We start from the raw sequence: 27366 nt of genomic DNA on the forward strand, positions 1-27366 counted from the left end.
TTACCGTGGAACCACGCGAAGCTGGTAGTGCGGGGGACGTTTTCCACCACCCTGCACTACTGGCAAAATGTCTATTTCTTCCCGGTCCTGGAGTGTTTTCAAATTCAGGTTTTGCAACACAGTCGTGAGAAACAGAAAGAGCTCCATGCGGGCCAAGCTTTCACCCAGGCAAACCCTTTTCCCTGGAGAGACAGGAAACGGGAGTTCTTTACAGTGTGTTTTTGTATCACAGGAAAGTTTCTTAAGGTGCACGCAAGATGAGTACAGTCCTTTAAACCCAATGCTCAACCCAACAGTCACCATCTCTCTCTTAATGCAATCCAGTAATTAGGCCCATCTCTCTCTCTCTCTCTTTCTCTCTCTTTTCCTCATTAGATCCTCATAAGCTCTAATATTGCAGCCACTCTCCATTCCCTCTCCATTGCTGAAGCAAAACACAGGTGTGCCACCTGCTGAAAACGGCAGAAATGCCTCGCTCTTCTTAAAGGCTCCATTTTCATCCAGGAAGTGGCCAGGATTGAACTTCTCGGGTGTCTCAAAGTGCTGGGGGTCATACCAGACAGATATCAGGAAAGGCATAATGGTGGTGCCCTGGAGAGAAAAAGCAGAGCCCCTGACGGCAACAGTTAGCAAGCCTGGTCCAGGGCAAGGCCCAGCTCCTCCTCAGCCTGCATCAGAGCTAAGAGGGTACTTAAAGGCCCCAGGCTGCTTTGGTGAATTCCATGTTAGGGAGCATTAAAAAAGGGATGGAAAATAAAACTCTCAATATCATAATGCCTCGTGTGGAAACTACACTAGGGGGTTCACAGGTGAGGTGAGCCTTACACTACGGGTGTCTCGCCTCACAGTCTTTTAGCTACCACCCTGTACAGGCTCACAGTTTTGCATTTTCTCTCCCCCCCCCCATCTGCTACTGCTTATTTTAAATTAAAACAGGGGAACTGCAGCCATCTGGACCACTCTAGCTTAGCAACTCATGGTGGTGGGAATATGTTAATATTGTTCTGAAGACACACACACACAATCTCTTCAGCTCTACACCTGCTGGGAGTATTTTGCTTGTGTGTTAACGTTTCAATTAGCCCCCGACTCACAGCACCTGGGGAAGGCGGAACCCCCGGAACTGCGTGTCGCTGGTCGCTAAATGAGGAGCCCCCACTGGGGCTATGTCTGCAAACCGCTGGATCTCATGGACGACCGCGTCTGTGTAGGGCATCCAGCTCCGGTCCTCCATGCAGGGGCTTCGATTCCTCCCAATGACCCGGTCAATCTCCTCTTGGATTTTGGCTGTAAAGAAGTAGGTGAGGTGCTTGGTTTAGAGCTATGCTGTGTGGAACAGAGGGGCTGGGATAAGAGCTGACTGGCAGGTGGAGGGAGTTACATATATTTATGGGAGGAGTCATAGCTTAACAGGAGATCCCAGGCTTTGCGTGCAGAGGCCTGGTTTGGACAATACGACAGCCCACCGTGGCCCAATTAACTCTTGGGAGGCACATCTGCCGTTATGAATATGCAAGCCCCAGTCAGGGTTTACAAGGGTTTGTCATGTGGTCTGAACCTGGCCACTGGGGGTTGTTTGAGAAGTAAACAACCCTTGCAGAACCCATGGTCTGTTTTAGGGTTGAGCAAGAGTTGTTTGACCTTCAGATAACCCCCAGCGGTTGGTTTCACACAACATGACAAGCCGCAGCAACCCCAAGCCAGGGCTTGCATATTCCCAATGGTGGCCAGCACGCTATGCAGCTCCTCGCAGCTAAATTAACCCATGATGAGCTGTCGTGCCATGCATACTGGTCCAGAAAGTCCCAGAATCAATCCTTGGCATCTCCAGTTAAAAGCATCTCAGGAACCAGGGCGTGGGAAAGGCCTCTCATTTCCTGAGAACCTGGAGAGGGGTGGCCAGTCAGATCAGACGACACTGGGGGCCTGATTCATTATAAACAGCTTCCTACCTTCCTATCAACTTTTAGAGTAATTGTTCTACATCCCATCTCTTCTCTGTATCAATAAAAGAAACCCCTGCCTGGTTCCTGGTTCAGGTATGTTACAGGGTGGTAAAGAACTACTACAATGGGCTCTGAATCCACTGTATCTACTTTCAGTTTCATAGCAGAATTGAGATCTGAGCTCTACACAAGCAGCCTTTCCTTTCCTGCTTTTCTACTACATAACCTCTCGCTGGCGCTGAGCTACACAATTACACAAATATGAAAATACATTTTCTTTCATTTTCAGAAATAATACTCCATTTTCTGTGCTCAAAAAACCCCCTGGGAATGTGCTCTTAAAAAAACAGATGTGGAACTGGAATGTCATGACATTGTCTAAAGAACCCACAAACAACCATGAGCAAGGAATGTCAGGCGCACAATAAATGCCTATGTAGAGAAGCTCTTAGTTCCTAGGTAGAGAAGAACCCTACACTGCTGCCTAACTAGTTCTCTCACAGGACAGAGGCAGTTACTCCATTTTCCAGGACTATCCACCCCACCAAAGCACCATGGGTTCAAATCAGAGATGGGAGTCCTGGCTTATTTGGCAAAGAAGGGACCCAGCAGCCAGCCAAGCAGAAATCCTTATCGATGGGGCCAAGCAGCTAGCATGAGACAGGGCAGATCTGGTTTTTCACCTTCTGTCTCTGGGTACCGGAGGAGGATGAGAAGTCCGTATCACAGGGTGGTGCTGAGCGTCTCTGTCCCCGCAATGAACAGGTTGAGAATCGTAACGGTCAGGTTTTCGTCATGGAATTCGAAGCTGGATTCTCTCTGTCCTGACAGACAGAGTGGTTTTAATGTTCTATATATTTTAAATTGTTTTATTGTGTATTGTTTGGTTTTAGTTTTTGTGAACCGCCCAGAGAGCTTCGGCTATTGGGCGGTATAGAAATGAAATAAATAAATAAATAAATAAATAAAATAAAGAGAGAGAGCAACACGATCAAGCCAAGCACAAATTGGCATGCTTGCAGGAAAGTTTTAAGGAAGGCTGATGAATGGTCAGTGGGATTGGGGAAGCAGTCCGATTCAAGGTAGCATAGAACAGATTGGTAAAAATAACAGCAGGTCATTGGTGCATCTTGGAAAGTGCACTGATCCTGCACCTCACAGAAAAATGCAGTTTCACATAAATCCCAAATACTCAATATTACGTTCTGTGGGATGCTTAAACTAAATCTCAGGTTTTGCTGATAACATTTAAGGAACTAATGCTTATCAGTTTGCCACATTCAAATCTTCATGTTCTGTTTCCTGAAAGCCTCTAAATCCAAAAGGATCTGACATTAGGAATATCACAGAGGCCACTGGCCAAACGTCCACTCTGAAACTAATTTACACTCCTCTGTGAATATTCAGTCACCTGAGGTTGTCTTTGCAGTTCTCCTTTCCCCTTGGTTCTGATACACACCTGCTCCATTTTGGCGAGGAAACAATCGATAAAGTCTCGAGGGCAATTTGGATCGAATGACTCCCGGTGCTTCTGGACCCTCTGAGCGATGAAGCTTTTTAAGCATCTGGTCACTTTGTGGTGTGAGCCAGGCAGGATCCGCATCAAGCCTGGGAAAAAATTATTTGCCTTTGAAGAAAAGGAATATATTTCCCTGCCAGAGCCTGCCCATGCTGAACATCCTCCATTCCATGCATTGGACCTTAGTTCCCAAACCCTGCCCAGTTTGTTTTCCTTAGAAATAAAAAGGAGTGATTTAGCCCAGGAAAAACACAGGGAGAGGCAGCGGAGGCCTGGCGGAACTAGCACTTTTTCTTAACCCAAGCAGTTATTTTAGAAGCTATGGAAACGGCCTTCATCCCGACCACGCAGCTGCTGTCATTACCCAGACCCTCCAACATTTCGCCATTAATGTTCCTTTCAAACACACGTTTTGGCAATGTCCATTAGTCGCTTCTTTTGGGGAGGAGGTTACTATACGGCTAAGTTTTGTACTGGAGTAGTCATTAATGTTCGTTTATTGGGATATCTGGTCCACTTTTGTTGAAGCTCATGTTTAATTGTTAGAAAGTTGTACTTTCATATGTATGCATTTCATATGTATGCATTGCTAGGGATATATACAAATCCATGTATGCATATTTTTAAAAAAACTGGAAAAAAAATCACAGCTGGAAAACAGGGACACTTTTGTGTCTTTGCAGTGCATGCATAGCCCTATTTTCTCTCCAAGGATCTCTGCCTGAGGGTGCCCCTCCTCTTAAATATTGGTGAAGGTTCTTCTATTCCAGTGATGCATTGCATGTATTTTCTCTGCAACTGCCCAACCCATTTTGGGGCTTACCTGCATAGGAAGCTGTCTTCTACTGAGAGAGATCACAAGTCCATTTAGCTCAGTATTGTCAGTACTGTGCCAGATGACAGGAAAGTGACCAATATAACACCTTTTTTAAAAAAGGGGATGGGGGGGTATTGTCCAAGAAATTAGAGGTCAGTCAGCTTAACTCCTGTTCCAGGTAAATTGATGCAAAGCATGATAAAAGCTAGAATTATTGAGCATGTAGTCTTGCTGAAAAAGAATGAGCATGGCTTCTGCAAAAGCAAGTCCTGATTCACTAACCTTTTAGAGTTCTTTAAGAGTGTCAACAAACATGTTAACCATTGGGGTGATCCAGGATTGTTTACTTAAAAAACAACAACAGAGACAACAAACAACTTGTGTCACCTTAAAGACCAACAAATGTATTATGGAATAAGCTTTCATGGTATACGGTCCACTTCATCTTAAGCATTATTGTTATCCATGGTTTGGGCATCAGGATTGTAAACAGAGAAGTCAGAGAGAACTGAAATGCAGAAAGAACAGACCCTGGCACATTTTACACATCAGGAATAGCCACTGTGGGTGAATTTCCCCATGGTGCTTCTCTTCATGGCAGCGCCCACCATTTTGAAGATTCAGGGCAGGGCGGCGGCATGCTGCTATGGCTTCTCATTCTGTGCAAACCTGGCAAGGGTGGGTAGTTGGGGTGGTTGACAAGCCACCCGCACCCCTAAAACATCCCATGGGTTCTGTGTGGCTTGTCAGCCACTCCAACAACCCACCCTCACTGGGTTCGCATGTAGCAGGAGGCTGCGGTGGCAGGACTTTGATTGTAAATGTAGTGCCCAAGGGTGCGATGGGCTAATAAGCCACAGTGGGCAGTGGTGATTATGCAGACCAGGACAGTGATAGTTACCCAGTGTTATCACCACTTGCTCAGCAGTAACACCGACATGATTGCACTGATGAACTGATTAACGTACATAGTATGACAACAAGACTTTGTCCCTGTTCAGGCCACAGGAGATACAGCTGAACCTCTTGATGAATCAGCTTTTTCACACTGAAATCTGTTTTTAAAGTTCCTTGCTGTCAGGATTCCCTTTTGCCCTGCTGAGAACTCCAATCAACACTCAGACAAGAGGCTGCATTTCCAAGGCTTTAATTCCATTTACCCTAGTGAGGCATACAGACGCAAATTGCTAGAGACTCACAGACTACAAAGGACAAGCCTTCAAGGAGTTCAAAGGAGAGCTACGAAAGTTGGTCTCTGTTTGGGCAAAAGGCAGCAAACTCTCTTAACTTAAGGGGTGGGAGGGGAAGATCTCCCCCTCTCCCCTGACACCTCTAGGCGCAGCTGTTGACACCGAGCCAATCGGGCAGAGCACCTAAGTTCAGCCCCTGTGATTTCCCACTTGTGCCTGCGTCTGCGCCTTGCGTCTAAGAGTTCAGGTTGTCCTTCCCTTGCCTCCCCCTGTTCGCTATCGCTCACAGGGGAGAGTTAAGGGAGGGCCACTCTGTCCAGCTGTGCCTCTGAAGCCTGGGAAAGTTCCTCCCCCATGTGTTGCAGCTGTTCCTCAGAATCTGAACTGCTCTGACCCTCTATATGTTCAGAGGCAACCCTGACACTCACTTCAAGAATGGCCACCTTAAAGTCAGGCTTTTTTAAATCACACTACAGGTGTTAATCAGATCCCCAAGGCAACAATGTCTGTGTACTCACCCAGCAACTGTTTTGTGACTGGCTACTGTTAATAATGAAATTTTCACTCTCTGTACTTTCTGCATTTCGCCTCCCTCTGACCTGTTTACAATTCCCCATCCCTGTGTGTGTATAATATAATATAATCATATAATATACGCACACATACTTGCAAGTTACATCTGCTGAAGTGGCCTGTAGTCCATAAAGGTCCATAATAAATGTCTTAGTCTATAAGTTGCCAACAGACAACTTTGGGCTTTTCTACATCAGGCTCTTAAACTGTTGTATCCACTTTCGGTTTCGTCGCAGAATTGAGATCTGAGGAGCACACAAAAAGCTTTGGCTTTCCTGCTTGTTTGCTACATAATCTCTAGGTGGCACTGTGGTATAGTGGTATAGCACAAATAAACAAGAGGGGAAAGCATTTTCTTTCACTTTCACAAATAATACCGCATCTTCCCTGTTCTAAAAAAACTCGCTGGAAGTGCTCTTTAAAAACAGAAGTGAAACTGGAGGACCATGACATCATCTAAAGAACCGGTAAACATCTGTAAGTAGGGAATGATGAGCGTACCATAAATGTAGAAAGCTCTTTGTTGTTTTTGCTGCAAAAGACTAACATGGCTACCCCACTGGACATTGTTTACTTGGACTTCCAAAATGCTTTTGAAAAAGTCCCTCACCAAACACTCCTGAACAAACTTAGCAGTAAGGAGAGGTCCTATTATACTTCAGTAACTAGTTAAACAAGACAAAGCAGAGAGGAGGAATAAATGAACAGTTGTTTGAATAAATTAAAAACACATAGCATTTTTCCCTGTGTGTATTTCCATTCCCGTGGGCAACCAGGTCACCTGGATCAGGTCGCAGAAAATAGGGACTGTAGCTAGTAAACGTGGATAGTTGAAGATTGCACTTACCTGTCCCGAGGGGGATAATAAAAGTTGTACAGTTTTGTTGATCAGATTAAGTAAAGTGATGAAATTCTTGTCCTCATATTCAAACCGGTTGCCAAAAACAACAGAGCAGATAATGTTGGAGAAGGCATGACTGAGGTTGAAAGTAGGGTCAAATGGCTTCCCTGTGGAGGTGGGAGAGCGGGACAAGTGGAGAGTTTATTTGCCAATGTGGCTTTTGAGGTCTGTGGCTGGGTTGATTTCAGACCATAGTGTTGCAACTGCTACTCTCCCCACTTCTCCTCCATATTGTCCGAAAGTTCACAGACCTCAGAGTTCCTTTCTTAAAAAGTAAAGATTCAGTGATGATAATCAGTCTCACATAATGTCCTCCTCTAGATCCTTCCCAAGAACTAACCCTTCTACTCTGTGTTTCATGAGGACTAGCACCTCTGATTTTCAGTGTGTGGCTGCAGTTCTTTCTCTTTTGCCTTCTTCTGCACATTAAAAAAATGAAAGAAGCAAGAATGTCAACCACACAGAGAGACAGACATTCACACATGGAACGGTTTCCACACCCCATGATTTGAACTTGGAGGGAACAGATGCGAAGGAAGGGTTGGTATACCCCACTGCCCTTCAGGGCCCACTTCTTCAGAAACGCCTGCCTTAGCCCCTTGCCAAAAAGCCTCCTCCTCTCTTTTTGTGCACATCACCGCCCCCCCCCCCACCTTCAAGCCCTCTTTTCCAAAGCCACTCCATTTTTTTTTGTTCAGTTGATTATGTAAATTTGTTGTTAGTATGGTACACCACCTAGAGTGGCCGGGTAGCCAGCCAGATGGGCAGCTAATCCATCCATCCATCCATCCATCAAATAAGTAAATAAATAAATAGACTGTCCACTTTGGTGCTCTGTGCCAACACATTTGGAGAGCTTAGCGAGTGTCACATCTGCGCAACATCCCCTTTGGCCCTCCTCGGACAAAGAGCCACCTCCCCTTTGTCTCCACTGCTGACCCTAAACCACAGCACCCTTGTCAGGTGGCACAGGGACGCAAGGCGAAATTCACCTTGCATTTTCTGCAGCACTGCCACCAGGGACTGGGCCTCCTCCTGGATGCGTTCCTCGATGGATCTCTTCCCCATCCCAAAGCTCCTCAGGGTGGAGAGGGAGAAGCGACGCAGCTGCCTCCACCATTCCCCGTTGGTGGAAACCACTCCTGAAAGTGGAGAAATACACCAGAGATCAGCTCGGAGAAAAGCGCAGAAAGATAACACAGAAGCACTGGGATGCAACAGCTTGGCAGTGACATGGGGCATCTCTACACCAGCCTAAAATCCTGCATTTAAAACGGGGCTTTCTGCTTCTGTCTTAAATGCAGGATCACAATGACTCCCTTTTTCACATGCTTCCTTCCCCCCCTCCCCTTCCACCTCCTTCTGCCTGTATGGAGTCTTCCATTATCTTTCATTGATCTTGCTACTCTTCTTGTTGCTTTTCCTCTTTTCAGGGAGGAAACTGAAGTGGAACACAATGGGGTAATTTGATAGCTCATTATCTGTGATCTGTTTAAAAAAGGAACAAAGGGCACTTAGTGCAGGAGAACCGAAGAGTCACGGTGTCATGTAAAGAGCCTGCAAACTTCTGTGAAGGCACAATCTCAATCACAGGATAAAAGCTCCATGTGAGGAAAGCATTGTTCTGGATTCTCTGCAGGAAATGAGTGACAGAAGCATAGAGATTATAGAGAAAATGCCTAGCGTGGAAGCCAAGAAGAGCGAGAGTTGGGAGTTTGGCTGGAGTTAGCATGAGCTCCGGGGCAGCCTTGAGGGACGGTGGAGCTGGCCCTGCACTGGTTGCTCTCCAGTAATCAGCTCAGGATCAGAGGAATTCCTGCCTGCAGTAACTGTTTGACTGGATTTAATGACGCGTTTTGCATGGTCATCACAGCCCACTGTGGCTCATTTAAGCCAGAGTGGACTGCAGCGCACACCAGCACATGCCAGGAAACTTTTGAATATTCAAAGCCAAGCCTGCAGCCATTGTCATATCATCCAAACTCAGCAAGATGGGTTCTTGGTGGTTTTAATGAACCACCCACAGCCCTAAAACAGCCCATGGGTTCTGGGTAGTTATTAAACACACCAACACCCCACCTTGCCAGGTTCAGATGACACGAGAAGCCAGGATTGGATGACGGTTGTGCCTTGAATATTCAAAATGGCCACCCGCATGCATTGCAGCCACTTGATCATGCGAACTGTCCCAAAATTTGCATGCATTCTCTCTCTCTAGACCAGACTTGGAAACCAAATCCGGTGGCGCTAGCCCTGGATCTTCTCATCTCCCGGGGACGGGATGGGACAATGCCAACACAGGCACCATACTCTCTTCAGAATCTGGCCAACCTCTGCCTCGTCTCCCTTCCCCTCCAGCACGGTGGCAAAGTCTCAACAGGGGCAGAGGAAGCCGCTTTCTACTGAGTCAGACCAGACAAGGGCAGCGATCTCCAGGGCTTCAGAGACAGGAGCCTTCGCCAGGCCTACCTGGAGGGGCCGGAGATCGAACCTGGGTGTGCAACGCACATGTTGTGCTGCTGAGCGGTCACCCTTCCCCTAATATTGCAGGAGCGTTTCCCTCCACCCCAGTTCTGTGTTGCATCTCTTCTGCTCACAATCTCTTTCTCACAAGCAGCCGCTCACCATACTCGGCGATGGTATCGCCCAGGGCCAGCATTGGACCTCTGCCACCAAATGCTTCTGCGTTGTCCATAAGTGCTTCTTTCACAGCTTCATACCCACACAGCACCACAACTGGCCGGGAGCCCATGTAGAGGGTGAAAACTGGACCATGCTGCTCCTGGAGCTGCCGAGAGACAAAGAACACATCTCAGTAGCCCGGATTTGGACACAAAGCGACAGTGTTACAGTGGCAACTATTCATCTGGCCCAACTGTTGAGCCTAAGCAACCCTTGGTTCTGCAAGTCCCAGAGCAGCCGTGATGGACTCAAATGGATGACACCAGTGGGGAAGTCCAGCTCTGCACAATCCCTGAGGAGGCACATGCTGCTTGTGGATGAAAGTGGCACTTTTGGCCATCAAAGAATGGGATGCTGTTGGCCCTGCTCTGAGGCTTGCAAAGAACAAAGAAAGACACAGAAGGGAAGGCAATGGGGGGAAGAGGGAGAGGAGCGGGGATGACAGACTGGTGAGTTGCCAACCGTCAGCCACATTCAGTTGGGGCCAGGCTGACCTTCCCTTGAAGGTGCAGCTCTCCAGATGCCAAGGCAGAGCGACTCCGCCGACCCCTTCGTTCTTCGGGCCCAGGGCAACCGCAGTTGGAGCAGAGCACTCTTTCCAGCGGGAAAAGGAAGCGAGTTCCATGCAGTTGCTCCTCCTATGGCCAATGGTCAGCGCCAGGCTGGTCCTCCTCTTATATTATATTATTTATTTATTTATTTATTTATTTCTATACCGCCCAATAGCCAAAGCTCTCTGGGCGGTTCACAAAAATTAAATTCTATACCACCCAATAGCCGAAGCTCTTGCCATGATGTCCTTCTGGGGAGGCAGGGCTGTGGCTTCCCTATGGCCCTTGGTCCTCTGGCTAGTGAGAGAAGCCATATCCTTTCCCCCTGACACGCACCTCAGCACCGCCGGAGGTCCCTCTCCCACACACCTAGCTGCTGCTTTTCTGCCCTTCCCCCCTAGTCACCCTAAGGCTGCATCGAATGCATACTTGCATGGGACTTGCTTCTGAGAAAACATGCAGCAGGTCAGGATGCATGTGAAATGTTGTTGTTGTTGTTGTTGTTGTTCAGTCGTTCAGTCGTGTCCGACTCTTCGTGACCCCATGGACCATAGCACGCCAGGCCTTCCTGTCCTGCGCTCTCTCCCGGAGCGTGCTCAAGTCCATATCCATTGCATCGGTGATGCTATCTAGCCATCTCATCCTCTGCCGTCCCCTTCTCCTTTTGCCTTCAGTCTTTCCCAGCATCAGGGTCTTTTCCAGGGAGTTTTCTCTTCGCATTAGGTGGCCAAAATATTGGAGCTTCAGCTTCATTATCTGTCCTTCCAATGAGCACTCAGGGTTGATTTCCTTTAGGATGGACTGATTTGACCTCCTTGCAGTCCAGGGGACTCGTAAGAGTCTTCTCCAGCACCACAGTTCGAAAGCATCAATTCTTCGGCGCTCAGCCTTCCTTATAGTCCAGCTCTCACAGCCATACATTACTACTGGGAAAACCATAGCTTTGATTAGACGGACCTTTGTCGGCAAGGTGATGTCTCTGCTTCTTACTATGCTGTCTAGGTTGGCCATAGCTTTCCTCCCAAGGAGCAAGCGTCTTTTAATTTCATGGCTACAGTCACCGTCTGTGGTGATCTTGGAGCCCAAGAAAGTAAAATCTGTCACTGCTTCCATTTCTTCCCCTTCTATATGCCAGATGCCATGATCTTAGTTTTTTGAATGTTGAGTTTCAAACCAGCTTTTGCACTCTCCTCTTTCACCCTCAACAAGAGGCTCTTGAGATCCTCTTCGCTTTCTGCCATTAGGGTGGTATCGTCTGCATATCGGAGGTTGTTGATAATTCTCCCAGCAATCTTAATTCCGACCTCTGATTCATCCAACCCGGCGTTTCTCATGATGTACTCTGCATATAAGTTAAATAAGCAGGGTGACAATATGCAGCCTTGTCGTACTCCTTTCCCAATTTTGAACCAATCGGTTGTTCCATGTCTGGTTCTTACTGTTGCTTCTTGACCCTCGTACAGGTTTCTCAGGAGACAGGTAAGGTGGTCTGGTACTCCCATCACTTTAAGAATTTGCCAGAGTTTGTTGTGATCCACACAATCAAAGGCTTTAGCGTAGTCAATGAAGCAGAAATAGACTTTTTCTGGAATTCTCTTGCTTTCTCCATGATGCAGCGAATGTTGGCGATTTGATCTCTAGTTCCTCTGCCTCTTCGAAACCCAGCTTGTACTTCCAGTAGTTCTCGGTTCGCATACTGCTGAAGCCTAGCTTGTAGGATTTTGAGCATCACCTTGCTGGCATGTGAAATGAGCGCAATTGTGCGGTAGTTTGAACACTCTTTGGCGTTGCCCTTCTTTGGAATTGGAATGTAAACTGACCTTTTCCAGTCTTGCGGCCACTGTGGAGTGTTCCAGATTTGTTGGCATATTGAATGCAGCACTTTAACAGCATCATCTTTTAGGATTTTAAATAGCTCGGCATGTGAAATAGGACGCAGTAAATGCAAGGGGGGCTTCACAGGCTCACGCCACCACCCACAGGGAACAGGCCATTTGAACAAATGGGTGGGCGGGCGCGTTGTGGGCTAGGAAGCAGAGCTCCCACACTGAAGACGATGCACCTGTGGATTTCTGCCTGTCCTGCAGCTGATAAAGGCACAGGGCTCCTTCACACTGAGCTTTTATCCTGCAATTGAGATGGCTCCTTCACGGAAGTTTGCAGGTTCTTTACATGGCGCTGTGATCATTCCAGGCATCTCCTGCACTAAATGCCTGTTGTTCTGTTATTAAATACATCGCAGATAATGAGCTATCAAATTACCCCGTTGCATTCCTCTTCAGTTTCCTCCGTGAAAAGAGGAAAAGTGGCAGGAAGAGGAGCGAGATCAATGAAAGATAATGGAAGACTCAGATATGGGGAGAAGGAGGGGGAAGGGGGTGTGGGGGAAAGGAAACATGTGAAAAAGGGAGTCGTCGTGATCCCGCATTTAAAATAGAAGCAGAAAGCCCTGTTTTAAATGCAGGATTTTAGGCTGGTGTAGAGATGCCCACAGAAACTCTCAGCTGGGTGGAACAATCCATCAGAAGCCACAAGGGAAATTGGCTCCCAGCTCTGCCACTATCTCCCCTCTGTTCCACTTTCCCTTAAAAAGACATGTGTAGCTTTTAGATTTTAGGGCCTATGGAACTCCCTGGCACAATCACTTGAGAGTTTCACAAATTGATCCTTTTCCGCTACCACCTTGGAATACTTTAAAACCTCCTTGTTGCTTGGTATAAGACACTTAGGCATAAGATGGGCACCAACACTAGTATGGAGACAGTACGAACTATTTAACAAGCTCGTTTATTAAACAGATATTTTGTACATAAGGAAATAATGATAGTTATTTGGGGTTTTAAAAGTTGCTTAATGACCGTTCTTAAGGACTCAAGAGACACTGTTGCTGATACAAGCCTGTAAGGGTGCAGTCCTATACATGTTTAGATAGGTCTATCCCCAGCCGGCATGCTGGGAGTTGTATTATTTATTTCTCTCGCCAAACATGCATAGGACTGCACCTTAAATTACTTATTTTTAATGTCAGGCCAAATTCCCTAAACCTCCACCCCAGCCAGTTGTTCACAACCAGGTCCAGTGAATTGATGCAGTCTTCCTCTTGGATACAGCCTTCCAAAGCACCTCCTGTTGTGCTGTTGGCAGCTCGGACAGTTTATCCGTTTTTCAGGCCTGCTCATATAATCTTCTTCTGGGAAGGTCTTAGAGCAGCCTCCTGGCATAACACAGTCACCTGCTCCCTACTCCTGATCTTCACCTGCAGTGAGTGAGCATCATACTGTTAGATTAAAAAAGTTCTTGCTTTTGGTTGGAAGAAAAGGATGCCAGGCAGGCAGCAGTGGATCCAACACTATTTTATTGATCGTTTTGCAAAACGGGTGCAGAGCAGTCTGGACCCCGAGGCACGTATGCAAAAGCCTTTTATACCTTATCACTTCTATTGTTCTTGCCAGTAACCAATAAAACAGTCAGTACATCAGTTTACCAAGCCGTTAGTCATGAGCGCGTCAGTATGGTTCCCCTTTTTGCTCCGCCTACATTTTCCCCGCCACTCGGGCTCTTACGTGACTGAGGCGCCAACCAGTTATGGAGTCTCTTTTTCTAACAATTCCCTCCTTTAAGTCTTTATTCATGTCTTAAAGCGCTTAAAGCAGAGTCTCTTTATTGGTACAATAAAACAAGAGCATCTGCTTTGACAGAGCAGTTTCAATTAATCGCTGGGATAAGCCTCTAACGCAGGGGATAATGCAACAACCAAATAATACTAAAACTCTGGCCGTTACTGCAAACGAGATAAGGATCAAGGCCACTAGGTGCTTCCATTTTCCAAACCATCTTTCCAACCAGGCGGTCACGGGGTTGTTAATTCCTGAATTCTCAGCTAACTCCTCGGATAAGGTGGTGAGGCCCCGCAAGGCCCTTGTTACTGTGCCGTCTGGAGCAGTGTTGTTAGGGATGAAGGTGCAACATCGCCCACCTAGCATAACACATACCCCTCCTTTTTCTGCTAACATCATATCAAGAATACGCCGATTTTCCCAGGCCATTTGGCTAGTGGCATCTAGCTGCTCAGCCAATCCCTTTACAGCATCACAGGTGTAGTTTATAAACCTTTGTTGATTATAATAAATGTAATTGATCCAATCTACATTTTTGTTAATTGTCACCCACCAAAACAAGGTAGATTCAAATCCTGCAGCGATTTGATTCCTCCTTTTGAATTCATCTGGTACTCCCCGTGGCACCCCTATAGAGTCAATGTATATTTGATCATCAAAAGGGGTTAGCAACCACTTCCGTCGGGGTTGGTTAGTTCCTTCTACTGGATGATATGCAATTGAAAAGGGGACCGCCAATTGGACTAATCCACAAGCTCCGGACCAATTGGAGGGCAACACTTCATATAACTCTAGACCCCCACAGTACCACCAGAGATCAGCCCGTGGGATTGGAAGGGAATTATTCCTAAAGCGAGTGGAATTAACACATTTTATTTTGCTTGTCAGGTTCCCCAACTGCTCCCCCATCCCTGTAAGGCCCCGGTGTATGCATCCAGTATGGTTTCTTTGTTGCAAAAAAACTATGGAGGGTCTAATGCGATTTTTTAATTTGAGAGGAGGGTATAGCTTATTGAGAGTCTGGCACTCCTCTTCTCCCCACGCGTCAGGGTGTTGGAACAAGCAGATCACACAGGTGAGGAGGGAGGGAGTGTCCCATCCTAGAGGAAAAGGCATCACTCTCGCTACCGAACTTCCTGCGGCACAAACAAAACAGTCAGACTTATTTAAGGACTTGGCGGTATACTTTGCCCATTTTAACCACACATTATCAATTTCCTCTGTTATTGGGATTCCTAACCTGGCTTTCCAGGGACGCTTCTCTCCCTCAGGGATTTGCACCAGAGGTGGTTTGGGAGGCGCAGGTGTGGCATTTGGGGGTTTTGCTTTAAAGCTGTCAACCCTAAACCCTTGAGGTATCACCACCCATGTTAATATTTCTTTGACTAGCATTATCAACACCACCCACAATACTTGCTTCATATTACAAGTTTTTTGTAATTCGAACCCGAGCTTTTCCCAGATGTTGTGACTTGTATATTACAGGTGATTGTGGCTCCTGGATGGCTTCTTTGCCTGTGTCCCTGGCAGTTTCCGGGGGGGTGCCAGGGAGCAGAGGACCGTTGCCCGTGTCCTCCTGTTCTTTCCAGGTGACAGGAGGAAGCAGGGGTCGTCTAAATGGCTTCAACCGGCTGCAATGTGTCCATTTGCTAGAACCTACAAGTTTTACACATGAATGGCTGGTTGGTCCCACTAGGTAGGGTCCTTCCCACCCTTCCTTTAAAGCTTCTTTATTCCACTTTTTCAGCAATACTTCATCTCCTGGTTGGAAAAGATGGATGGGAGTATCTAGCGGCAATCTCTGGAATGGGACAGAGTAGGCCCGGAGCTGTGAAAGAACAGACTGTAGAGAAGTCAACTGGCCCATTAACATTTGATCTCCCATCTCCCATTTGACCTCCTCCCTCCTTCCGCAGTGTACCCGAGGCGGGAATCCAAACATTAGCTCAAAGGGGGACAGCTTTATGTCTTTTCTTGGCATTTTTCGAAGCTTTGGCAGAGCTATTGGCAGAGCCTCAACCCAAGTGAGTCTTGCCCCTTGCTGGAGCTTGATTAGTCTCCTTAAGACTCCGATTGGTTCTTTCAACTTGCCCACTCGCCTGGGGTCTCCAGGGGCAGTGTAGGTGCCACTCTACCCCCAGGGCTCGTGCCAACCCTTGCGTAACAGCTGAGGTGAAATGTGAGCCCTGATCGGATTCTATAACTTCAGGCAAGGAGAACCGGGGCACCACCTCCTGTAACAACTTAGCAACTACAGTTTTTGCTTGACAGTTTCTGCATGGGAACGCTTCTACCCACCCCATCATCTGACACACTATTACAAGCAAATACCTGTAACCCCTACATGGTGGCATTTCAGCAAAATCAATCTGTACCCTCTGGAAGGGATAGTACGCCCATGGTCGCCCTCCTTTTGGTGGAGGGGGTGCCCTGGGGGAGTTAGTTTTCTGGCAGACCTCGCAGGTTGCGGTTAGTCGATGGGCGCGTACAGTTAGGCCAGGAGAGACAAATAGCCTTTTTCAATAGTCAATCATGGCTGATGCCCCAGGGTGTCCAAGAGAATGATGCACTTGTTCCAGGATAGCTCCCTGCAGGGTCTGTGGGAGAAGCAGTCTTCCATCCGTCATATGGATCCATCCATCGTCGTGGGGATTCACTTTGTGTTCTTGTGCCATTTGCAACTCAGAGGGGGAGTATGTGGGGCGCTCTCCCCTTCAGGGTAAGACAAAGAATGTTCCTTGGATTCCTTCCCTGGCTGCTCTCTTTGCGGCCTCATCAGCTCTTTGATTTCCTTGCTTCCACTTTTCCTCTTTTTCCCTTCCATGGGCTCGGACATGGATAACAGCCACTTGTAAGGGTAACTGGAGGGCATCTAAGAGGTCCACGATTAAGCCGCCATTGGCAACTGGGGATCCATTTGCTGTAAGGGATCCCCTCTCTTTCCATAACTGTCCGTGAGCGTGCACAGCGGCAAAAGCATTTTTACTGTCAGTGTAAATGTTTACCCGCTTTCCTTTGCCTGCCTGCAAAGCTCTTGTCAGGGCCACCAGTTCAGCGGATTGGGCGGAGAAATGAGGAGGCAGTCGTTCTTCATGGGCACTCTCGCTTTGGGTGACGACAGCTGCCCCTGTGTAACGCTTTCCATCTAGCATATAACTGGACCCGTCTACAAACAAATCTTCGGCTCCCTCTAACAGTTCATCTTCAAGATCTGGCCGACCCTTGGTATCCAAGTCTAGTACTTCAAGACAATCATGATCTGGGAGCCCCGGCCCAGGTGTGGCCTGTATTGCCAGTAACAGGGTGGCGATGTTGAAGCTAGAGCAGGCCTTGAAAGTGGGGCTTTCGTTCGTTAGCAAGCCTATTTCATATCGGGAATGCCGAGCCAGGTTGAGGAATTTGCTTCCTCCCCCTGACCCTAGGATTTGCAGTACCCCATGTGGCACCCAGACCTCGATGGTCCCTCCCATTGTCATTTTTTCAGCTTCAGTGCAGATTAAGGCTGTCGCTGCTACCGCTCTCAAGCAGCTCGGCCATCCTCGTGCCACAACATCAAGGACTTTGGAGTAGTAGCCCACTGGCCTCCAGGAAGGGCCCGTCTGTTGGCAGAGTACTCCCGAGGCTACACCCTTATTCTCATGCACATAGAGTCTAAACGGTCGACTGGGATTTGGCATGGCGAGGGCCGGTGGTGACACAAGGGCAGCTTTAAGGCTGAGGAAAGACTTATTCATTTCTTTAGTCCATTTCCATTTGTCTAATTTATCTTTCTGCAGCACCTCATATAGTGGCCGTGCTATTTCCCCATAGTCGGCTATCCATAGCCGACAGAATCCAGTCAATCCCAGGTAGGCCCTTAGCTCATGGGGGGACGTAGGGACAGGGGTGTCACGAATGACTTCGACTCTTTCTGATCCCAAGCTTCGGGTCCCCTTGGCTAAGTGGTAACCTAGGAATTTTACAGTTGGTCGGACTAGCTGCACCTTCTCCCTTGACACCTTGTAGCCCCCCCTCTGCTAGATGATTAAGGAGGGAAATTGTTCCATTAAGGCACATATCCTTAGCCTTGGCTGAAATCAGGAGGTCGTCACAGTACTGGAGGAGATGCACCTCAGGTGCTGATGGACCCAAGGCTCGAGGTCCCTTTGAAGTTGCTGGCCAAAAACGACTGGTGAAAGATTGAGCCCCTGAGGGATCACTGTCCATGTTAATTGTACCTTTGACTCACTCTCTGGACTCTCCCACTCAAAGGCGAACAAAGGCCTCGAATCAGGGTGGAGTGGGATGCTAAAGAAAGCGTCTTTTAGGTCTATGACAGTGAACCATGCATGATCTTCTGGAATTCTTATGAGAAGGGTGTGTGGGTTAGGGACCATAGGGTGGGGGGGCCTCGATTTGCTGGTTAATGAGGCGGAGGTCTTGCACAAGGCAAAACCCCTTGCCCCCCCCTTTTGACACAGCGAGAATGGGCGTGTTGCAGGGGGACATTATCTTGATGAGTCGACCTTCCTCTCAGAGCTTCGTTATTACTGGTTGTAGACCCAGCTTCCCTTGGCAGGAAAGCGGATACTGTTTCACATGAACTGGTTTCGCCCCTTCCTTGAGAGGAATTTTGTACGATGCTGCCGATTTGGCATGAGAGGCCCCTCCAACCCCGGCCCAAACCAGAGGATTGACTCTGTTTTCTATTAAGCACCATTCTTCATTTGCCTCTGAGGTGGGTTCCTCTATGGCTTTAAAAAGGTCCATTTGATATTTGCTGCTCTGTTGCTTGGGGAGTTGTACTTCTATTCTTCCATCAGGAGTGAAAGTGATCTCAATTTGGAGCTTAGTCAATAAGTCCCTCCCTAACAATGCCACCGGACAGGAGGGGGTACAGACAAACGCGTGTTCTAGGTGTGTTTTCCCAACGTTGGTAAACAAAGGACGAGAAAGGGGCACTTGCGTTGCCCTTCCCTCGACCCCCATTATGGTGGTTAGTTCCCCCACTTCCCATTGGTGGCTTGTTAAGGGGAAGTATGGACAAGGCAGCCCCTGTATCTACAAGGGCATCGTAGGAGCAGCCCCCAACTTTAATTTTGACCATGGGGTCCCGTCTTGCCTCGGAGACAGCCAAGAGGGGGCCGGACCCCGGTCTGTCCTAATCTCTTTCTTGTTCATACAACACTCTTTGTTCTTCCTCCCTGCTTTCTTTCTCTTTCTGTTTTAGGGCTTCACAGTCTCGCTTCCAGTGTCCAATCTTTCTACAAAAAGCACTGATCCTTTCCTAAGGGAGGCCCTTTTATGTTCCCCTTTCCACCCTTCTTAATCCCTCCTTGCTCAGGCCTGAGAACGGCAGCAAGTAGTTTTGCCTGTCTCTTATCTTTCTCTTTTTCTTCTTCTTCCTCTCGTCTTTCATAGACCTTCTGGGCTACCTCAACCAGGACTCCCAAATCAGCCGCCAGTCCTCCTTCGACTTTTTTTAACTTCTTTCTGATATCTTGGCAGCTATTTCCTACAAACTGCATTGTGAGAACCCGTAGGTTATTTGGGTCATTCAGGTCGATGTCAGTATATTTAGCAAAGGCTTCTCTCAGCCTTTGGAGGAAGACGGCGGGGGGTTTGTTTTTGTCCTGCTTTAACGTCAAGACCTTTTGCAGATTGGGGGCCCTTCGAGCGGCCTGTTTCATGCCCGCTAAAACAAGCCAAAAGTATTCAGCATGTAATTGCCTTTGCGCTGCCGTGGCCACTTCCCAGTCAGGCCTCCCAATGGGCAAAACCTCTGCCACCCGCTCTTCAGTCGCCTAGGGGTTCTCTTCTCTAAATCTAGTTCGCGCCCCACAAGAATAGTCAGTTTTTGACTAAGGAAACAAGTGTTTAACAACATTTGTGTGTCGTCCCAGGTAGGACTGTGTGTGAGCCTCACATTTTCTATTAAGGACAACAATGGACCAGGGTCCTCCTCAAAGGGAGGATTGAACTGTTTCCAATTGTACAAATCAGACGTCGTAAAGGGGACGTAAACAAACATTGTCCCCTGAGGGTGTTGGGCGGTAGGATCGGGGACCTCTCTAATAGGGAAGGTCAATTTTACTGGTGGCTGAGGGTCCTTTCGTAAATTGTAATTAGGCCCTCCTTTAGTTTCCCCCTCTTTATCAGGCAACTTTTCCTGGGTTCGAGGCCCCCAAGCACCATTTATCTCTTTAAGATTTTTCTTGAGGGCATCCAAACAATCTTGGAAAGTGTCCTCGAACTCAGTCATAGACTCGGGGCCAGACCTTGGCTCACGAGGAGGGTCTCCCTCAGGAATTTTCAATGGTTGCAACCCTTGGGCAGGCTCCCTTGGAGGAAATGGAGGCTGGAGCGGGCGTTGTCCCCCTGCGACAGCCAACCCGTAGGGAGGAGGAAGTAATGGATCCTCGGGGGCCGTAGCTACCACCCTAGGTGGTCCCTTCCTCATTAATTTTTTTCCAGTTAACACAGGGAGGGCCAAGGACATACATTTAACTACCCACGGGGCGGGCTTGCCGCCAAGGGGTACGCAAGTTGCCCATGAATCAATATAGGGGAACTGATCCCAACTTCCCCTCTGTGTTACTATTATACGTACATCAGAAACTAAAGTCGGGTCAAAAGACCCCCCAGGTGGCCATTTGGGCTCCAATATTGGCCATTCCCTGGTACAAAGAAGGACAAGACGATCCTTCGTCATTTTAGTTCCATAATCTTGTTTGAAATGTGACCAGTTGCGCAAACAACACTCCAAGGGCGTATGGGACTCTTCCGTGGGCCTGGATTGGGACCCGCCCATGATGGTGGGATTTCACTCAACAAATCTCGCGCTTCGCCCTCCTCTGACCCAGCTCGTCGCCGGGATAGGAAAATGCAGATCGGGGCTCCTCACTCGCTTCGCCCGTAGGCGTCTCACACAATCACAAACATACCACCGTCCCCCATGTGTCCCCTAAAGTAAGCTGTTTTACTTACCCCAAGCCCTCCTCTGTCCCGCCCGCAGCCACATCCAGCTGCCTATTGATCCACTGCCGGTGCCAAAAAGGAGTGATCACGTCTCCCTCTCCCTCTGGCGTTGGTCCCCAAGCGCCTTCGCCGCCGCCAACGTGAGGAGAAGGCAGTGTAAAACAACCGCCTGTGGACACTCCTCCTCCACGGCCCCTCGGCTCAGCACGAAGGGGACGCGCCCCGAAGCAGGATCCGAGTCACGGCACCAAATTGTTAGATAAAAAAAGTTCTTGCTTTTGGTTGGAAGAAAAGGATGCCAAGCTAGTCAATATCAACTGAACTTTTACTGGACCATCACCCCCAGTCTCTTCTCTCAGCGCCCTGTAACTTTTTGCAAGGATGACGATTCATAGGCCTGGGGTGAGTTGCTGTGGAGACAAGATAACTTATCTCTACTGTCCTAGCAGTTTCTTCTTCAGTACAGAGGAAACAATGACAACAGTTATGGGCTTCTGAGGAATCTGCCACATTGGCACAAGGAAGCCGATCAACATGGCCTTGCCTTAGTTATTTTCCACACTGGCGCCCGTCGAGTATGACTCGGCCCTTCGTTTTCAGGGCTTTCTCCGCCCTTGGTTGTGGGGGGCAGGGCAGATTCCACCGGCCCCAACAGAGCCTCCTCAGTTCTTTCCAGAGCGAACGGCAAAAGGGGGTCGCCGACCAGCCACTCTTTGCTCTCCTCCATAGTCGCCCCTTTTTTAACACGGGAGACCAATAAAATGTGAAAAAACATTTCCCCCCTGTACTGGCATGCTGTAGAAGAGGGTGACTTGGGAGTGGCAAGAGAGTGGAATGTGAGCGATAAAACGAAGTGTCGCATTAACCTTGCGGTCTTCAGTCCCCCCACTGCCACTGAAGAAAAATGCTATCAGGCAGGAGGAATCTACAGAGAGCAGATTTCCCGCAAATCCTTGCTCCGTCTCCTCAGTGAATCCGTGCAAAACGGAGAAGCCTCCAGTGGAGCCGGTCCTATCCACACGCTGCAGGAGGGAGCAGCAGCCGTGGGGCTGAGCACTACTGGGGTCCTACAGCCCTCAACAAATGGAGGAGCCTCTTTGCCTCATCCGGGAAGTCTGTATCTTTAAACGGGCTTTCCGAAGGAAACATCCGAGGCAGGATTCCTTCTGTCGCCACTACCACACACACCACACTCGCTGATGGCGAGCTGCTCAGCTAAGTAGTGCTACTAAAAGGGCTGAACTCTGGCTCACATCCTCAAGATCCCATTGGCCTCGAATGGAACATCCCACTCCCAGCCAACATCCATACTAGAGTGGCTGGGTAGCTGGCCAGGTGGGTGGCTAATAAATCTAACACATAAATGAATTCTTCTGATTGAAAAAAGACAGCAGGGCGGCTGGCTGGAGCCAATGTCACCCTGGCAGCATTCCATGGAGCTTCTGTGGGGCGCTATCTCAACAGCTTTTTAAAAGGTTGAAAAACCTTTTTATCTCTCCCCTGGAATTAAAAGGGGAGGCAAAGAGCGCATCTGGATGAAGTCTTGGAAGATTAGTCCTCGCTGCGAAGGAGTGGGGGGCTGGATTCCGAGACCAGCCTGCCAGAGCTTAAACATCGCTCAAAGTTGTTTTGAAACTCCTATCTAATTAGGAGGAATCAGGGCTGACGTGCTCCTTTGTAGTTTATGGATTAAGAAATACCAGCAATATCTGAGGAATGGTTTAAGAAATACTAACAATATTTGAGGACCTGCAAGATCTGTTTGAAGAGCAGAATGGCTACATCAAGGAGAAAAAAAGTAACTGGATCTCCACCTACCCCCCCCCCCCATACCTCCTCTGGCAAAGGTTCCGAAAACTGAAGATATGGGGGAATTACTTGCTCTGATAAAAACTTTGTCTTCGCAATTTGCTGAACAGGCTAAGAGATTGGATACAATCCAAAATTCCATCACTGCCCTACAAGGGGCTGTGGATTTAATCAACACTTCTTGGCAAAAAATGGAGGCGAAAGTTAGCAAGCTGGAAGATCGAGTTGCAACAAATGAAACTGCGTCACAAGCTTTTTTCAACAATTTCTCTGTCAGAATTTCTCAACTGGAGGCTTTTACATGCAGGGCAAATGTACGTATCATTGGTATTAAAGATCTACCTAGTGATGTAAATTTGTCTACTTTTGTAGATAAGCTTTTGCATGAGATACTCCCTGTGCCATCTGATTATTTACTTGATATTGAGCAGGCATTCCATGTGCCAAATACCAAAGGGACTGGTCATACGATTATAGTCCAATTTGCAAGAATCTCCACAAAAAATTATATCCTGAGTTTGGCAAGAGGGGGTAGAAATCTTTTCTGGAAACAAGATAAAGTTATGTTATTTCTGGATTACACCAAATAAGTTGCTGATAAAAGAAGGCAATTTATCAAGGCGAAAAATCTGGCAAAACAAATGAACGTACAATATCATTTAAAATATCCTGCTACATTTTGCATTTTTTCTGAAGGTCAGATGAAGAAGTTTCTAAATCACGAAATGGCGGAGGCATGGCTAAATGCAAAAACATGTGAGATTTCTGTCCCAGCCCCATGAACTGGAATCTACAAACATGTTTTGTTAACTGGTCATGTTTAGTCTGTAAGATTTAGGCTAGGCCAGAGATAATTGCTCCTATATAGATCTGTCTTCTTTCTCTCATTTCCCCCCCCCTTTTTTAAATCCTTTCTCTTTAAAACTGATATGATATATTGTACTTAAATCTACTGTTTGAGGGTATATAGAAATGTGCACACTCATTTATATATCTAGTATAAAATACATTAGTGATTGCTGTAAGGTTGTTTTTATCATATAATATTATAAAATGTATTATTGATTTGTTATTATTATTTATTCTTTTTAATTTCCTTCCTTTTTTATTACTATTATTATCATTATTATGAGACTAGTTAGTAAGGTTCTTGGCTGGTTAAATTGTTAAGCTTTATAATTATATGTTAACTGAAGGGCAATATATGGTTACTGGAAATGAATTGTAGGCCTGCTTCCTTGCTATACGATTAATGATAGAATATTGAAATATAAGGTTGATTATCTATGCTCTATTGAATTGTAATATTGCCAGTGTTATAGGTATAATTCTTAAGTAGAATGGGATTCGAAGTTGGTGTGTAATGGATTCCTTCTTCTGTTTTCTGTTTTCTTTCTCTCTTTTTCTCCTTTTGTTATTGTTGTGTCCTCTTAAGAATACTGTATTGTTGGGAAACTGTAGTTACTGATTAGGTTGTTGGTATTGTTTATTTCATTTAAAAAGATAAAAATAGAATAAAAAGTATTTTCAAAAAAAGACAGTGGGGCTCTAGGCCAATGGGAGAGCCCCTGCTTAGCATGCAGAAGGCACCAGGTTCAATGCTGGGCACGTCCACACAGGGCTCGGGAAGACTGTCGGAAATCCTGGAGACAATAACCCAGAGGAGGCAGTTCCCAGAACACAGTCAGTACAAAAGATAAAGAAAGGAACCATATAGTTATAAAATGGGTATAGTTGTGATTGTTGTTGTTGTTGTTGTTGTTCAGTCGTTCAGTCGTGTCGTGTCCAACTCTTTGTGACCCCATGGCCCACAGCACGCCAGACCTTCCTGTCCTATTTTGTGATAGTTCAGTATAAATACAGTGCGTATGTTATACAACAATGATTACAATTGCTGTAGTCGGTGGAACTTTTATTATTTGTTCTGGGAGATCTCCCGCTGATGTCCCGTTTCATTACTTCATCAAAACCAACTTAAAGCCAAAACTTCCTCCATTAAATCAACATTTGTCTTAAAGCCAAAAAGTCCTCCATTTAATAACAACCTGGAGAGCCACTGCTGCCAGTCAGTGGGCCTGTTCACATAATCAAGTAGCCCACCGTGGCTTATTTAATCCACGATGGACCGCAATGTGTGTGGGCAGACATTTTGAATATTCAGGCCACGACGTGTCATCTGAACTTGACGAGAGGAGGCTGTTAGCATGGTTAACAAACCACCCACAACCCTAAAAGAGCCCATGGGGTCGGGGTGGTTTGTTAACCACACCAACAACCCACCCTCACCAGGTCTGGATGACACAACAAGCTGCAGCTGCAGCTTGAATATTCAAAATTAGCCTGGCACATGCCACAGTCCAACTGCGGTTGCGGTGATTGTGCAAACTGGGTTGGTGTATTAGAGAATAGTGAGCTAGACGGGCCAAAAGTCTGAGTAGATGGTGTAAGGCAGTCTTCTGTGTTCCTAGTGTTATGCCCTCAAACCCCAATCCTCTGACAGGTGAATCCGCCAGGGGTGCAAGCATTACCCAGGAATTTTGGTTTCCTTTGGAATGAGGTCGTGGAGGTCTTAAGGTGCTTTTGTGATTTAAGGATTATTTACACATCTATACAAGTGGAGCATAAGTGGAGATTCACAACAGTAACACTCCAACAGATATAGCGTCCTCATCAGGTTTCCCAGGGGGACCACCGGTGCCAGAGGATTCTTGCAGAAAGCAACTCAGCCCGCTGTGTGTCTCCTTCGGTTTCACTCCAATTTGCAGGCCTGTCGTTTGGTTTCCTGCTTGCACACAGACCTGGCTTGCCCACTTCCCCCACCTAGCGATGATCCTCTCCAACCATCAACTCTGTGGCCATCTTGGGCCATCTTTAGCTCCCACTGAAATGCATCCCCTGAATATTGCAGGCTACCAACAATCTCTTTTGCCGGATCTTATGAGGTATTGCATCAAGGCATCCATCTTGGTGTCCCACACACAAAAACCTTATGAGTGGGAAGAGATCATGAGAGGCCATTCAGACCAATCTATCAGGCTTAAAACACTATCACAAGGAGCCAAGCTACATGTGGATGGTGATCACATAGTGAGCAGCCGAAGGTTAGCTTTTTATCTACTCTAGTGTAAGCGCATGCCACTCTATGGGAACATCATGGGACCATCATGCACCAGGAGGGGAGGATTAAACCTCCCCCTTTTTTTCCAAAATTACACACACACGCATGGGGGGGGCGGTTTAAAAAAGAAAAAAATCCTCCACTCAGTGTGTGTGCATGCAGGGGAGAGATTACAGGGAAAAAATAGTGGAGGGGAGGTTTAATCCGCCCCTCCTAGTGTGTGGTAGCCGTGATCCAAATTACTAGAATAACATAAGTGCACTCTTCAGAAAGGAGACTGCATCCCTTCTGGCACCAAGGATACACACTCACCCTGCGCAAAGATGAGATGATATTCTGAACACCGACTTGGAGCAAGTTGCCCAGCAAAGGCAGTGGGACGGGCCCAGGGGGCAGGTTGCCCGTCTTGGTGTGTCTCCTCCTGCCCAGGATAAGCACGAAGGTGATGCAGGAAAGCAGGAAAAAGGGCACCAGTCCAAACAGACCCATCAGGAAACGGAAGGCTGTGGCTGACGTTGCTGCTGGAACTTTGGTTGTGCAAAGAAGGACTCAGGCACCCAGAGACCTCCCTGTAAACTCAGGGAGCCACCCAGCTTTCTGCTTAGAGATGAACTACTTTCCAGAAATGGGCAAATGAAAGGACAAAAAAAAAACTTTGGGCCTGTGTTTGGGCCAGCGCTATATCACCCTTTGGGCTTCACTTCAGTTTTGCACGAGAAAGAAAGGCAACAGGCATTCCGACCCTCCTTTAAAAAATAAGGCAAAGGAGACCCCTTGTGTTTAGAGATTAACTCATTTCTGTGAACTGAAAGGGCCTTGACCGCAATGAATAAACGTATTTGTCTAGGGAGAAAAGTGCACATGGCTTCTTGCCAAGCCTGACCAATGAAGCCCCACTTGGATGTTGTGCAGGAACCTCCCCATTGGATGGAGGCCATGTTGGTGAAGAAACCCTTCTTTTTACAAGAGCTGTACCATTCAATGACTGCAAGTAAGAGAAGGGGAAAGAATGAAAAAATCCTGCCATAACGCTTATTGTGAATTAACTGGGACACTGCTTGGGGCAGAGACATATCCTATGTTATTGTGTAAAGTTCTGTGCCTGTTGATGGTGCATTATAATTATTTATTAACTATAAATTCATATATGGGCAATGCATTTGCATTTATACAACCTCTTCCTTGGGAAATTTTCTGTCCTATTTTGAGAGCGAAGCTCTGTTCACACGAGGCATTTATAGAGCACTCGTGCCTGGCCATCCACGGAAGTCTGCGGGTTCATCACATGACGCCATTGTCATCCAGGGCCCTCCTGCGCTAACCCCCGCAAAAAGCGTAGTTAAAACAACAACAACAGTTTAAATGAAGTATTTAAAAACTACGGGGTGCACCGCCACTTTTCAGCCACTAGATGGCACTGTTTTTCATTGAAAAATGCACGGGCTGTGAGAAAGGGCGCTTGGCCACGTTCCTCATCTAATGAGCCAATTCTCATCGCGAGGAAGAACATGTTTTTTCTTTGATGTAGAGACGTCCTAGGTCTCTCTGGAAACTAAGAATGTGAGAACATAAGAAGAGCCGTGTTGGATCAGATGAAGGGTCCATCTGGACCACTATTCTGTTCACACAGTGGCCAACCAGCTGTTGACCGGGAACACAGAAGCAGGACCCAAATGCAACAGCATC

The 27366-nt window shown here is 47.2% G+C and overlaps 1 pseudogene across 1 annotated transcript; it reads right to left on the reverse strand.

Moving 5' to 3' along the window:
• LOC146337430 (cytochrome P450 2C8-like) lies at positions 1 to 26259 on the reverse strand (annotated as a pseudogene). Its single transcript, XR_014784947.1, has 9 exons — positions 25993 to 26259; positions 9572 to 9734; positions 7939 to 8088; positions 6893 to 7053; positions 3406 to 3573; positions 2630 to 2770; positions 1100 to 1287; positions 450 to 591; positions 1 to 182 (listed from the first exon to the last, which is right to left on the reverse strand). The product of XR_014784947.1 is annotated as a cytochrome P450 2C8-like (transcript).
• Between the last annotated feature and the right edge of the window lie 1107 nt (positions 26260 to 27366).

Source organism: Heloderma suspectum, chromosome 10, assembly GCF_057233095.1.
Source record: "Heloderma suspectum isolate Gila_16-S chromosome 10, 16-S_ref, whole genome shotgun sequence".
In the NCBI taxonomy this organism is placed as follows: domain Eukaryota; kingdom Metazoa; phylum Chordata; class Lepidosauria; order Squamata; family Helodermatidae; genus Heloderma; species Heloderma suspectum.